This window comes from Capsicum annuum, unplaced genomic scaffold (genome assembly GCF_002878395.1).
Source record: "Capsicum annuum cultivar UCD-10X-F1 unplaced genomic scaffold, UCD10Xv1.1 ctg71894, whole genome shotgun sequence".
NCBI classification, from domain to species: domain Eukaryota; kingdom Viridiplantae; phylum Streptophyta; class Magnoliopsida; order Solanales; family Solanaceae; genus Capsicum; species Capsicum annuum.
This window is the reverse complement of record NW_025881754.1, coordinates 8,266-23,763: the sequence shown is the minus strand read 5'-3', so window position 1 is coordinate 23,763 and position 15,498 is coordinate 8,266. Positions and strand designations below refer to the sequence as shown.

The 15,498-nt window shown below is 37.4% G+C and overlaps 1 pseudogene; it reads left to right on the top strand.

Moving 5' to 3' along the window:
* The first annotated feature begins 1,639 nt into the window (after positions 1-1,639).
* Positions 1,640-5,429, top strand: LOC107857915 (annotated as a pseudogene).
* Positions 5,430-15,498: the final 10,069 nt, after the last annotated feature.

The window sequence follows — 15,498 nt, the reverse complement described above, 5'->3', positions numbered from 1 at the left end:
TCTATTTCGAAAAAAATGACCACTTTTTTTTTAATCTGTTTTTTAAAAAATAACCCTTGCCTTTTTTTTACAATACTTTTAATTCAATTTTTCAAATGACATATTTAGATCACAAAATTAAAATATATTTTAGTCAATTTAATCTTACTTTAATTTAGTATGACAAATTTTTTATTTTTTTTATTTTCTTAAATTCTATTTGAAGTCATATTTCATTATTTTTTAAAGTCAGGAAGTAATAGTTTTATATGTATATTTTGAGAGAATAGAAAAGAGTAGAGTTTTGCTAATTGAGAACCTTTCCTGTTTTCATCTAACCAATCAAACGTCACGCTTTTATTGCACATCTTCGTGAATTTCAATCTGAGTTTTGTTTTATCTGTTAATGACCAATCATATGTTATTTTTGGGCTGTTCAGTTGGTGAATTTGACAAATATTTAAACTTGGTGTACATTTTATCATGGTGGGCAGTGACCTTTTGAGTGTTTGGTCAGGTGGGTTTTGATCCAAATTCTTGTATCTTTTCGTTCTTAGAGATATGACTTTTTTGCTTGTATTGCAAAAATGAGACATTCTGAAATGGTGGAGCGTTGCTCACCTTGGATTAATGTTATCCTACACTTACTGTGGATTCGACTGGGCACATTGGGGGTGGGGTGGGGTGGGGGTGTAGGGCGCTTCATGAATTATCTTCTCAAAGTATATTTATCTACTTTTTCTGTTCAAATACATTTGGTATATGATTAAACCCCATATCTCTCCTACCTGACCATCAATCAGAACATTATAGTGTTGTGTTTTATTAAAGAGAGTATTTGTTAATTTACATATATACGTGGATTTGATCATTTGGACTAATGAGATGGACATTAAGAATAATCATGTATGCTATCATGAGTGAATACCTTATTCAGATTAGTATCATTTAGTTTGATCTGACGAGTACAATTGATGTTATGATTTAAGGAAAACAATACTGGTTTAGATGACTTAAAATTATTAGGCCTGGATGTACATCAATTATTATTCAGACATTATTTGTTTTAAAAATGCAAGGTTGCAAAATGTATTCTCTTGATTCTTTTTTTGGGGGGATAAAAATCGCTATTTACTCTCTCTCTCTCTGCAAAGTTGCAAAATTTATCCTCTTATTTTTTTTTGGGGGGGTGGGGGGTTATAAAAATCTCTATTTACTCTTTCTCTTTGTAGTGTATGTTGCTGATGGCTCTTTTTCTCTGACATGCACACTCATGTTTCATTGTAAATAATTGTTTGTCTTCTTCTTCAAGATGGTCATGCTACCTTAAATACTCTGTCAAAGAATGTTATTCTTATTTCAGTATTTTCTTTGACAGGCTATACCAAAGACTACTTTTGTGGTTTATATTCATTCATGTGGAAGGTGTGGATGGAGATGGATTTCTAAAGAATACATAGGTTTAGCCTGTTGTATGACAAGTTCAAGATTTCTTGATTTCATTTTCTGAAGACTATAAATGCCTAACTTTGAAGAACTTTGAACATTATATCACCTAGCCTATTATTTTGGTAAAAGGTTTTTGTTGTGGTGAGTGATAGTGACAGCTGCTAACTTTATAAGAGATCCAAAAGATATAGAGACTAACCTATATCACCTAATGGAGGATATAGTTCTTTTATCATGCGAGAAGCAGAACATTCCTTATAGGAAATTTTCATTTAATGGATTTTCCAATGATCTGTGGGCTGCAGTACAAGACGGGTCTGTAGCTGATGTTGATTCTTCTTTGGCATTCCATAGAAATAATGGAGGAAATATCAATTTTAGGAATTCCCTTGGCCTTACACCTCTTCATATTGCAATCTGGAGAAATCACATACCAATAGTTAAGAGGCTCCTTGCTGCTGGTGCAGACCCTAATGCTACGGTATGTTAGTCTTCTGGTCCTTTCACCCATCTCAGTTTTATAATGTTATTTTATACATGCATACTGACTTGTTGCTCTCGTAGTTTTAACCATCACGTGATAGGGAGCGTAATTACTTACATTTTTTTTCTCTTTTCCCTTCGTTTCTCCTTTTTTTGGAAAAATCATTGACATGTTTCGATGTGGTGGACAGCATTCTAAATCATCATCACATTCATGGCTTAGTTATTTGATTATTTATTTTTGAGTGTGCTTCTGCTCATATGGCTTATTTGGCAACTCTGTGTTCCCTCTTATGGTTCTTCGATAAATATTTTTGCCATTGGTATTTTTGTCCTTTTTAAGTCTATGCCAAAACATCATATAATGTTGAGTTGCTAACTGTAGAGTAATTTTTGGTAAATTGTACCAACCACGTGCGTTTATTGATGTATGTCTTGGGGATTTTTCAAGTAAGCTCCTACGAGGGGTAAAAAATGAACAAAAAACTGCATTTTCTATGGCATCTGTGAAGATCAGTGTAACTTGAAAGATTGTAGGGACTTATTTGAGCTCACAACCAAGAGGCATGGTCCTCAATGTTGTATCAAGTTTTTTTTGCTGACATGTTAGAAGAGAAATATATGTTAGGAGAACAAACTTGATACAGCATTGAGGACCATGCCACTTGGTTTTGTGTCAAATTAGTCCCTACCATTTTTTGTATCAAGTTTGTTTTCCTGACATGTTAGAAGCCAAAAATATGTCACAATCCAGATAAGGTTCAGAAAATAAAACACGGAAGGGTTCCATTCATACTATATTTCTTAGCAATACAGTAAAGTGGTTATGGACTTCTGACCTAAAAAGAAATAGTTATCGATTGCCGAAGATGCCAGTTTTTTTCAATTCAATCTCATCTATTTTGAAAGCTTGATGTACATTTCTAATGAAGTCTATATTTAGTTTATCAGGATGAGGAATCAGGATGGAGTAGCCTTCATCGTTCCCTGAATTTTGGTCATCTTATTGTTGCTAGCATCCTTCTCCAGTATGGTGCTTCTATCACTCTGGAAGACACCAAATCTAGAACTCCTATTGATTTATTGTCAGGCCCTGATTTACCAGGCATTGAAAAGAATAGTTCAGTTAGATTTTTTGTTGTGAAGATATTTTAATTTCTGTTACTCTAGATAATTCTTTTAAAAGTAGATAGTTTGACTTTCTTTGTGTGTTTGCATATTTTTTCCCTTTTAGCTGCTGCGGAGGTTTTCAGTTGGGGCAGTGGTGTGAATTATCAATTAGGAACTGGAAACACACACATTCAAAAGTTACCCTGCAAATTTGATTCTCTTCATGGGTCGGTCATCAAGTTGGTTTCTACAGCAAAATTTCATAGTGTCACCGTCACTGCCCTGGAGAACTCTATAGTTGGGGTTTTGGATGAGGTGGCCGTCTTGGGCACCCTGACTTTGATATACATAGGTAACCTGAATAAGAGAGAAATTTTTGATAGTTATGAGTGCTCCAGCAATATGTTTTTTCTGTTTATATAGAGAGGGATGTAGTTTATAGTTGTATTTTATCATGCAATATCAAATATTTATTAGGAAGAATTATCAGAGCATTCGGCGGAATAGTACTCTGACCGTTTCAATTCAAGTTTCTTTCTTTTCTTATAATTCGTTAAGAAAGAATATCTGTGTTTATATTTGGTAACTCCTTAAATCCAATATTCTACACAACATGTTTAATACCATAAGATTCAATGAGCATTTTGGTGGGTAACACACATCTTTAGTTTGAGATCACAACATTCAAAAGTCTCCTTTATTTTCTTGAATACCGTGCCTAGTTAAACTAGTACTCCTTCCATTGAAATGGAATACCATTGAAACGGAATGAGTATTTGTTTTTTTGTAAATTATGCACGTTTAAATGATTATTTTGTGTTCTATTCCTCTCTCTATTTTTCAACCCTGCTACTTTGATTTTCTCATGATGGCAGTATAGGTTCATAGTTAGTTTCCATTATGGTATCAAGCTTCAAGTGTGTTTTTTAATATATATTCTTTCTTCTTCTTCCAGCGGCCAAGCTGTTGTAATACCTCTTCAGAAGGTGATCTCCGGTTTAGGGGCACGTCGAGTGAAAGCTGTTGCTGCAGCTAAACATCATACTGTTATAGCAACAGAGGCTAGAGAAGTTTTCACTTGGGGTTCTAACAGAGGTAAATGCTTTTTTGATATTCACATTGCCATATTTACCAACTATGTCAGTCATCCTAAGCAGCTAATATTTCTGCACGCTTATCCCTTTGGTGTTATAGGTTTATCAAATTGTCATGCTTCCTTGTTGGCTATAAGTTAGTGCGTGGAACTGGTATTTGTAACAAGCGTCCTTGCAGTAAATATGGTTTTAGCTTTCATGCCTACTGCATATTGATTCATTTAACGATGATGCACAGAGGGTCAACTTAGGTTTACTTCTATAGATACTCAACCTACACCTCATAGAGTGAGTTCACTGAGGTCAAAGGTAGTTGCTCTAGCTGTAGCAAACAAGTACACTGCTGTAGTTTCTGACTTGGGTGAGGTTTTCACTTGGGGATGCAATAAGGAGGTTCAGCTAGGCTATGTAACATCTAACTTGGCTTCTAACTATGCTCCAAGGGTAGTTGAGTATCTGAAGGGTAAGGCCTTTGTTGGAGTTGCTGCAGCTAAGTATCACACAATTGTTCTGGGATCTGATGGAAAGGTTTTCACTTGGGGTCACCGGCTTGTTACTCCAAAGAGAGTTGTTATTGGCCGTATTCTGAAAAAGATGGGCAGCATCCCATTGAAGTTTCATTGTAAGAAAAGTCTTCATGTGGTTGCAATAGCTGCTGGCGCTACACATAGTATGGCTCTTACAGAGGATGTCACATTATTTTACTGGGTGTCATCTTATCCTGATCTGCGTTGTCAATACATTTTGGCTGCTTGTCTATGTTGTGTGTACTGTTTTTATCACTGCATGAATTAACGTCTACTATATCTTAATTATTTGTAGTTATATTCACTATGTGGCACAAATGTAGCGTGCATCTCTGCTGGGAAATATTGGATAGCTGCGGTTACTGTCACAAGTGATGTGTATATGTGGTATGGGAAGAAAGGAAAGGAGAAACCGCCTACTTTTAACTCGGTTACATGGGGTGAAAAAGGCAACTTTAATTTCTATTGGCGAGACCCATTTGTTGATTATTACTTCTCTATATAATCCTCATTACCCACCTAATATGTCGAAGGATCATTCTATACTCAAGCAGAAGATGAAAAGTGATACAGATAAACTCAATGAGGGTTTATGTTTGATGAGGTTGAGTCAGAGGAAGTTCTCCTTGTCTCAGAAAAAGACAATGTCAAAAACAAGACTGCACAACCCTTAAAGAGCCTTTATGAGACGGCGAATGCAGAGCATTTGCTGGAGCCACGGAATGCTATTCAACTGCTGGAAATTTCAAATACACTAGGGACGGAAGATCTAAGGAAACACTGCGAGGTATTTTCTTGTTGATTCCCTTGGTGTGCTTTATTTGTGATCTTTTGTTAAAGTGAGATTTTCCTGATATTGTGCATGGATAAGGTATATCATGGCGAATTCTTCAGAAAAAATTGTCTTCCACAATGGAATTTGATAAGTGAGATCATGTAGTAATATTGTCCAAGAATTATAAAGTTAGAAAATTTATATGAGGGGATTCCTCTTCTCCTATCGCAACCTAATTATAAAGTTAGAAAGTTTATACGGACGTCATTGTATCGATCCATGGACCTCTACTAGACACTTGTTCTTGTCTAACAATACCGGTGACCCTAGGCTTTGATACCAAACTTTCATGATCCAATTTCTCGAGTCATGATGCACCTACTTTAATCCAACATCAGGTAAGCCAAACCATAGTCCAGAATGGCGAGTAATGAGCTAACCGGTGGAAAAATAAGAAATAAAGGGAACAAACATATAATCAAGATGCTAAGCAAAGACAAGTGACGATATACATATATAAATATGCTGTACAAAATGGAGAAAGACATAATAATAAAAAGAGTTTTTTCCAAGACCTAGTAAGGTCGGTACAAGAGCCACTAAACCAAAATAGTGTACTAGACAATGTCAAATATACGAAATAGTCTCAGAATGTACAAAACACTATCCCAAAAACATTAGAAGGAGAAGGATCAGCTCCAAACTGCAAAAGCTCACCCTATCTTCGAATCAGTAGCAAGCCCGAGGATACCGTTAGTAGCGGTGACTCTTACTCGGATCTGCATCAGGGAAAAGATACAAATGATACGAGAGCTATTACAGAGCATGAAAACCAACCAAGAACAACAAGCCAAAGCAGAGAACAAACACAAATAAGCTATGGCAACAACACACAAAACCGAGACAAGATAACAAAAATGCAATAATGTAAAGATAGCTAGGATAACATACGAGACTATAAGAAATGGGAACCAAACCATGTATCAAACGAGAAGACCCCTAAGACATGTAATAACAACACCAAGCTCTTACGGTGACCGCTTAGGGAATCAACTCCACTTACAACCACCGTTTCTAAGCAATAATCTATAATGGCTTTTCCAAGCCCTACACTACTTGGAACACTCCCAATGGAGTTCAAGAATATGTTTCTCAAATATTCATCATCCAAACCAAAGAGAAAATAACCTAATAATAGTTGTATTTATAGCCTAGCTTATTACATAATAAAATAACCAAGATACCCTTAATGACAATGGGTGGCCATGGAGTGTTGAATCTCTTCAAGGCTCCAAAACTATGGGTTCCTCTTGTGCTCTCGGGTGGGCATCAAAGGCAAGCCCCAAGCAACCTTAAACACATGGGATTGCTTTATGGTGTGCTCAAATCGGCCCTTCCATGTATGTTCCCATGCCCTTAATGCGACCAGAGCTTGACTCTTCATGTATTGACTTTAAATGATGTTGTCAAGAGCTATGATGGTCGTTTGGCTCGTATTATCCTCCCCTTCTTGAAACTTAGGGTGTTTCAGTAGCATATCTTGAATCACTCGAACCTTATACAAAGACTCACAAAGTAAACCAGTACCACGGGGCCTAACCTCTAAAGTCTCAAACTAGCCAATCGGAGACACCTCAAAGGGTACCATCAGAATGCTCAAATGGTAGCTGTTATTATAGGAAAATTAAGTGAGGATGATACAAGTCAAATGATCGCCTTAGCTTTTGATGTCTTCTGTGGAGGCCAACACCTAAAGGCCCAAGACTTGGTCACCCCGAGGGCATAAGAATATGGAAGAAAGGCCCATTTTGAGCAAGAAATAAAACAATCCCGTGTGTGGAAGGTTTCTTGGATGCTTGCCTTGATACTAACCCGAGGACCATAAACCTTGAAGAATGATCCATCCTCAGTTTTGAGAGCATTAAAGAGGCAACATTCTTCAAGTCCAAACACACAAGGCGCCATTTATGAAGATGGAAGCTCGTGAGAGTATGTTGTAGTCATCCATGGGAGTGTACTTGCTAATACATGAAGAGGGACCTTGAATATACTCCAAGTCAGCGTTGGATAAACTCCAAGGGCGCCTTAACTTAAGGGTATTATGGTCTTTTGATACTCTTCTTTTACACTCCAAAGGAGCGCCCTTCATTAAGGTATTTTAGTCTTTGTTTGTAATAAGTATAAATAGACAATTAGGCTTCTATTTTCCTTAGTTTGGAAGAATTGATTGAGTGAAACTCAAATTGTATTTTCTTTCCATAGTGTAGGGCTTGGAAAAGCCATTTTAGTGTAGGTATTAGAAAAGACATTGAAACTAAGGTCATCTTTGAGTGTGGAATCACTTTTGTTGACATTTTGGCAAGAAAGGTTTGATGCTTGAGGAGTTGATCCCTTTGTGTCCACCTAAGAGTGTGGTGTTATCTTCCATTGGTTTTGTGTGTCTTGGTGTTTGATACACACATCGGTGTTGTTAATTGGTATAGGTGTATGTCTCACTATCAATCTTTACGTTTAATGCAATCTGTGTGTTCTCTTCTTCATCTACTCTTCTTCTAGTTACTGATTTTTGCTTCTTTAGTCTTAAATTTTGGTTATTAGGTTAGTTCTTGTATCATTTGGTATCAAGAGCCATGTATTAGAGTTGTTCCCACAACTCTAAGCCTTGGATCCAAGAAAATCTCCACAAAAAAAGAGTCTAGAGTCAAAAAAAAAAATACAAAAAAAGTGCTGAATCTTGTGTGTTTAATAGTAGATCCGAATTTCTCAACTTATATCTACTAATTTTTAGCTTTTTGGTAGTTTCTAGTGTTATATTCTTTTTCTCTAGCACTTAAAGGTCTCGATCTAAGTTTAGAACAAGATTTGGTTGTTTTTGAGCTAGATCCACCATTGTTGTGCCTTGTTTGAAGCTTTTTAAAGTGGGATATCATGGTTAATACCTTGTTTGTGGCGTGTAGTGTCTGATTTGTTGATATTTGAACTGGTCTTGGTTAAAGGAACCTAGATCTAAAAGAAAATTTGAATTTGGGGTTCATTTGCCTAGTGGTCAAACCTTGGTCAACTCTTGAATATTCATCTTGTTCATCCATCATCTTCAAATCTTGTTGAAGATGAAAATTCAAGTAGCTTGTTTGATCCAAAAAGAGAGAAGAAAGAGAGTGTACTAAGTGGTTGCATAAGAATATTCCCTAGCATATTCTAAGTCTTCCAAAAAGGAAGAGGGGACAAGGGGACAACAAGTACAATTGAAAGTACACTTGATGGGACCAATCCATTTTAAATTTATTTGAAGCTCCACGAAGGCTTCAAACCTTCAATTTTCCCTCTAAAACCGAAATTTCTTCTTCTCCTAAGTGTGTTTGGCCGAAAAAAGTGAGTTGGGATTTGAAAATTTTGAAAAGTGATGTCCAATCACAAGCTGCTACATCATCGCTTATATAAACAACTAAATTGAGTAAAAATTAGATTTATAAGTTTCCATTTGTTGTTTCTAGTTGATTTTGTGTTGATTCTACCACTAATTACCAAACTAGTAACTACCTACTAGGTTGATAATTAGTCTAGAGTTCTTTGTTTCATGTTTACATTTCTTTTATGCTTTTATCATTTGTAATTCGTTGTAACTTGTTGGTTCAAGTTCGTAAGCAATTTTCTTTGAGTCATATCAAGCAAAAAGCCATTCCGGTCCAAAGTATAATCATCCCTCACTCACTTGCCAAGTACATGCCAAAGTTTCAACACTTGTGAGACTAAGTGTGAGGTAAGAATCCGAGAGTGAGAGAGTTGGTGAGGATATTTGAACTAACTTGTTTGTTCATTTTGTAGGTTTGTTTCTTTCATTTAGGTACCATGGCTTCTAATAATTTTAATGCCACGTTTGATCGCATCAATGACCATTGTGATAGCTTCATTGTCCAGGCAGAAAATTGCATACAAACCATTGAAGAGCTATTCCAAATGCCTAGTGCACTAAATCCAATTTTGGGAAAAGAGATGAAGAGGTGAAACGAGGAGACGTGGCAAACTCCCTTGTGATGCGAGCTTCTCAAAAGAGAAAGTGGGCTACCATGATCTGAACCAAGGCAAAGAAGAATGTGCTCAACAACTTAAAGGTAAAATAGCTAACTCTTACATATTTGTGCATGTGAACGATGATTGTGTGGCAAGTAGCCCATTGAGCGTGAGTGGTAGCTTATCTATTTATAAGTCTATTGTTTCTTTGCCTCTTGATGATGATGCACATTTTGTAAGTGTGGATGCACTAGTTGATCCTATTGATGACCGAATTGACTCTTCTTGTAAGATCAATTTAAGTCCACCTAGTGTTGAAGCCAATGTGATGAATGAAAGTACACCGTCTATTGATTCTTTGCCTATTGTGGATGATTTACATATTGTGAGAGTGGATACACTAGTTGATCCTATTGATGACCAAATTGAATCTTCTTGTAAGATTGATTTGTGTCCACCTAGTGTTGAAGCCATTGTGTTGAATGAACGTACATCATTTTGTGAAACTTGTGTTGATCAACGCGTGTGTGAAAATTGCCCACCACTTGAGGTTTTGTGTGTTGTAATTAATAGAACTCAAGTGAGTGAAGAGTTTGATAATGTTGGTCAACAAAATGGGAGTGAATCCAAAAGCTATTCTCAGAACAATCTTGTGCTTGAAATCGCTTTGAAACTTGATATTGATCTTTCTGAGAGTGAAGAACTCACGTAGTTCGAATCTGTCCGTGGATTAGATCATTATCTCTTTAGGAATAATGTCTTGTTTGAAGATGATATAAACACTCCTAATGAGCCTAGTGATGAATAGGATGGTATAGCTTACTTTGGAGCCTATAGCCTATATGCTAACCCACTATGTTGTGACAACATTCCTCCTTAAGATGGAAATCTCTTCTTGAAAGATAAGAGTACTCTTAAGGGTAAGGAATGTGTATCCTTGGAAAGGAATAACCAATTGGGTGATGAATGCTTTGATTTGCTTGAATATTTAAGAAACCCAATAGGCATTTTTTCCTTGAAAAATGATTGCAGATGTGATCCTTGTTATGACACCCCACCTTTGTTTGATAATTATGAAAATGAATTGCTTGCTTCTTGTAAAGACTTAAGCAATAATCCTTTTGATTTTTGTGGTGGTATGTGTATACTTGAGGGATCTTCCATAAGAGGAGAAAATGTCCATTGCTTGGAAATTACTTCTTCTTCTACTATGTTTGACCTTATTGTTGAGAGTACTTATGATGATGATGTTGAAACTAGTGGTGAGTACATGTATGAAGACACCTTACTAGAAGTTGACTTGAGTGAATACCTTTCTTTACACTCTACTTGATTTTGATGATATATATGCTATTATAGAGAGTATTCCATGTAGGTTGGGTAAAACCTATTGGGAATGGGAGTGTTGTCTAGACCCGTGTCTATGATCTCTCTTCTCGTTTGATCCCGGTGCCAAATATAGAATTGATAATGTTGGTGCACCCAACTTGTTGCTTGGTCTACATGGCAAGCAAAGTATCACTTCTGGTGGATCCCATAACTAAATCCTTTGTGCATCTTTCATTGGACTCTTAATATTTGATTCAAAAGATCCTTGGTTATATTGCAAATATGTGCATCCTTGGCATGTTGAGATGATTTGTTGTGCTAATCCTAACCCTCAAGCCATAAGGATTTTGTATTTGTTTACCTCTCTTTGGTTTTGCAAGGTTTGGATTCGAGGTCGAATCCTTTTCAAGAAGGGGAGGATGATACAAGTCAAATGGCCGCCTTAGCTTTTTATGACTTCTTTAGAGGCCAACACCTAACGGCCCAAGACTTGGTCACCCCGAGGGCAAAAGAATATACAAGAAAGGACCATTTTGAGCAAGACATAAAGCAATCCTGTGTGTGGAAGGTTGCTTGGATGCTTGCCTTGATACTAACCGAGGACCATAAGCCTTGAAGAATGAACCATCCTCGGTTTTGAGAGCATTAAAGAGGCTCCATTCTTCAAGTCCAAACACACAAGGCGCTATTTATGAAGATGGAAGCTCGTGAGAGTATGTTGCATTCATCCAAGGAATTGTACTTGCTAATACAAGAAGAGGGACCTTGAATATACTCCAAGGAAGCCTTGGATACACTCCAAGGGCGCCTTAACTTAGGGGTATTATGGTCTTTTGCTACTCCTCTTTTACACTCCAAAGGAGCACCCTTCATTAAGGGTATTTTAATCTTTGTTTGTAATAAGTATAAATAGACAATTAGGCTTCTATTTTCCTTAGATTTGGAGAATTGATTGAGTGAAACTCAAATTATATTTTCTTTCCTTAGTGTAGGGCTTGGAAAAGCCATCTTAGTGTAGGTCTTGGAAAAGACATTGAAACTAGGGTCATCTTTGAGTGTGGAATCACTCTTGTTGACATTTTGGTAAGAAAGGTTAGATGCTTGCGGAGTTGATCCCTTTGTGTCCACCTAAGAGTGTGGTGTTATCCTCCATTGGTGTTGTGTGTCTTGGTGTTTGATACACACCTTGGTGCTATTAATTGGTGTAGGTGTATGTCTCACTATCTATTTTTACATTTAATGCAATCCGTGTGTTCTCTTCTTCATCTACTCTTCTTTTGGTTGCTGATTTTTGCTTCTTTAGTCTTAAATTTTGGTTATTAGGTTAGTTCTTGTATCATAGGAGCATATCCTCGAAAACCTGAATAGTCGGCTCCAAATGGCCGTCGGTTTGGGGATAAAAGGCCGTGCAAAAATCAATCTGGGTATCCAGCTTCTCCTAAAAGGCCCTTCAAAAATTAAAAGAGAACTGGGAGCCTCTATATGAGATATAGACACAGGCACTACGTGAAGGTAAACCACCCCTTGAACATGGATACAAGCCAACTTCTGGGCATTGAAGGAAGTCTGAATAGCGATGAAATGGGTAGACTTGGTCAATCTATCCATGATGACCCAAATGCTATCCAAACCATGAAAAGTGTGAGGTAAATCACCCACCAAGTCCTTAGTAACCCGTTCCCATTTCCACTCAGGGATGAGTAGCCTCTGAAGCAATCCACAAGGTTTCAGATTGACACAACCCGAACTAGGGCCTAGTCGTGTCGGGTATCTTACGTCCAACCAGGACCGAACCATTAACCACCCTACACCCTACGTCGGATGAATTCTAAACATATAACAAGATAAAATAATATCAATTTAAAGACATTAAATTAAGTCTATGATATAGGAAACAAAGCTAAAACCAAAACTACAGTTAAAAGAAAGGGGATGAGGAAGAAACTACAACACTAGAAGCAACACAAACGGATTAAGGAAACAAAAACTCAAACACTTGCATAAATGAAAGATAGATAGTGAGAAATAACAATTACAATACCTAAGGAACTAAGGTGTGTATCAAACACCAAAGCCCATTTAAGCTTAAAATTGGAACACTATACTCTTACATTGACACAAAAGGGACTCAAAGCACCCCAAACCACCAACACTTCTAAGCCGGATTGTCAACTCAAGTGAATCCACGCTCAAGCTAACCATAGTTACAATGACTTTTCCAAGTCCTACACTACAATGTCTTTTCCAAGCCCTACACTAAAACACTCTCTCTTAAGAGAAAAAAATGTTCTTCAATATCATTCAACAACTAATGAAAATTAGAAGCCTAATTATCTATTTATAGTTATTACATTTAAAAACCAAAATATGTGCTCCTATGGAGTGTAAAAGAAAGGCATCAAAAGACCACAATGCACTTAATGAAGCTTAAGTTGAGGCGTCTCTTGAGTGAAATGTCTTGAAGTGTAAAAGTCCTTCTTGACCTTAATTAAAGTCAAGAACCCCTTGGAGTGTAGGTTTTGGGGTGTCCAACGTCCTTCTTCACACTTCACTTATACACTTCAAGTCTCGGGTCAATACACTCTCTCACTCATCCATCTTCATGGTCGTGCCCGTATCATTCTATAAATGTAACAAAAATCCACAACCAATTAACCATCCAATACTAATCCCAATGCCAACACCAATATCAATACTAACATTAATACCGACACCAGCATGCCCATAGTAGTTCGACAAAGCATCTAACCAAAATCAAAGAATATCTGGTCGGGACATGCCCTCGACCTTAGCTAGAACCAAAACCAAAGAAATAAAGATGATATAAAGAATTCTATAACATGAAATGGGGTCTTCCGGAGTATAGATGCTCACCACTTCAATCTGACTCAAAGCTGTCCCCGAATCCAAGTCGCTAAGTAGGAGGAATAGAAGTATGGCCGTTCCTCCATCGCGTGGGAATAAAGTGCCCGAAGATAGTTAGCAGAGTGAACGCTAGCATTTAACTCAGGGATAAAGGTAAAATAATGCCATCATTCAAAAACCAAATCAAATAACCATATGCAATCACACAAATACATATATATCGTGCTGGGATAGGGAACAAGGTTTAGCATGCTTTAAAAACCTTAACCTAGATTATGTAATTTTACCACCATAAATCCACCCACGGGCTATATGGGTCCAGTGTTACCCCCTGAATGGGCCCCAGTGTGTGTAGCCGCATGAATCGAAGATATCATAGAAGGCTGGGAATTTCTGTGTACCCTTCGCCCTTCATTATACATATATACATATGACTTGGGGGATTCCCGTGTACCCTACAAGCATTTGGTCACCAAGACCAACCCTCATGTCAGCAAACATGAGTTTTCAGTGTTCGTTCTTTGGACTCACACCTTTACGGCTAGCTATCACAACCCTTTATTATTGATCAATTAAAACATTTAGCACATAACCAAACCACCAATTCAAGGAGTCAATTATTAAGGTATTGTAAAGTGATATCATCATACCGACTATAGCTTGCAAGAAATGCCATTAGCCAACACTTAGGAGATTCTTGTGTACCCCGAAGACTCCATTATTAAACTCACTTGGGGGATTCCTTTGTACCCCAGAAGGTTTTCATTAGAAGTTCACTTAGGGGATTCCCGTGTACCCCACAAGGTTTCAAAACCATATTTAAACAAGGAAAATCATAATTAAACCATGGGAAAACATTATTCAACATTGAACATCCAAAAACCCCAACCTTTATTTCAAAAACATAACAATAACATAAAAGCCATATATTAAAACATGTGTTTTTAGTAAAATAACAATGAGGGAGGAGTTCCGTAGATACCAAGAAGTACAGAGAGAAATCACCCTTGAAAGTCTTAATTGATTAACTTGATGAAGGCCTAGTTTTTGCTTGAATAGAGAGTTTGAGAGAGAATGTGAGAGTAACTTGCCAAGTATTGTCGATTCTCCAACACTTGTGAAGCCAAGTGTGAGGTGATATTGAGAGTGAGTGAAGTGAGGCTTTTGAACTAACTTGTTTGCTCATTTTGTAGGTTTTTTGCTTGCTGTTTGTTTGCACTTTTAGGTACATTTTCCATGGAATCCGAAGGTACTACTTCCCCACCCTTGGGAAATGATGCTATTGGAGCCTTGATGGCTCGGATTGATGCCTTGGGTCGAGGCCTTGCTCAAAAAATGGAAGAAAATCATGATGCCTTGAGAAGTAATGTGGATGCTATGAGGGGTGAAATGGTAACTATAAAGGGTGAAATTTCCACTTTTAGTGGAAGGCTTGATTGTGTTGAAAGTAGGAGGAGCTCACGACCTTCTACTCCTCATCCCTACCATGCATCCTATAGTGTCCAAGCCAATAACTCTTCCATGACTATTAGCCCCAAAACTCTCCACCAAATGCTTAATCCTCCAAGAGCTTCACAAAACCAGCCACTAAACCCTCCCCAAACATCCCCTAACCGGACCCTACAAAGACCATTACATCACCAAATGTACTAAGTCCAACAAGAGGGACTTGGAATTCAAACTCCACCACAAAATCCGAACCTAATACCCCCGCAACATACCACTTACCAAATGCAAAATCCCATGGACCAAAGACCGTACCATCAACCATCTCCAATACCACAAGTTCAAGTACCAAATAACCAAAGGCCAAATCCACCTCCCCAAAGGCCTCAAATCCGAAACCCACCCATCCAAATTGAGGATTATGGTAGAG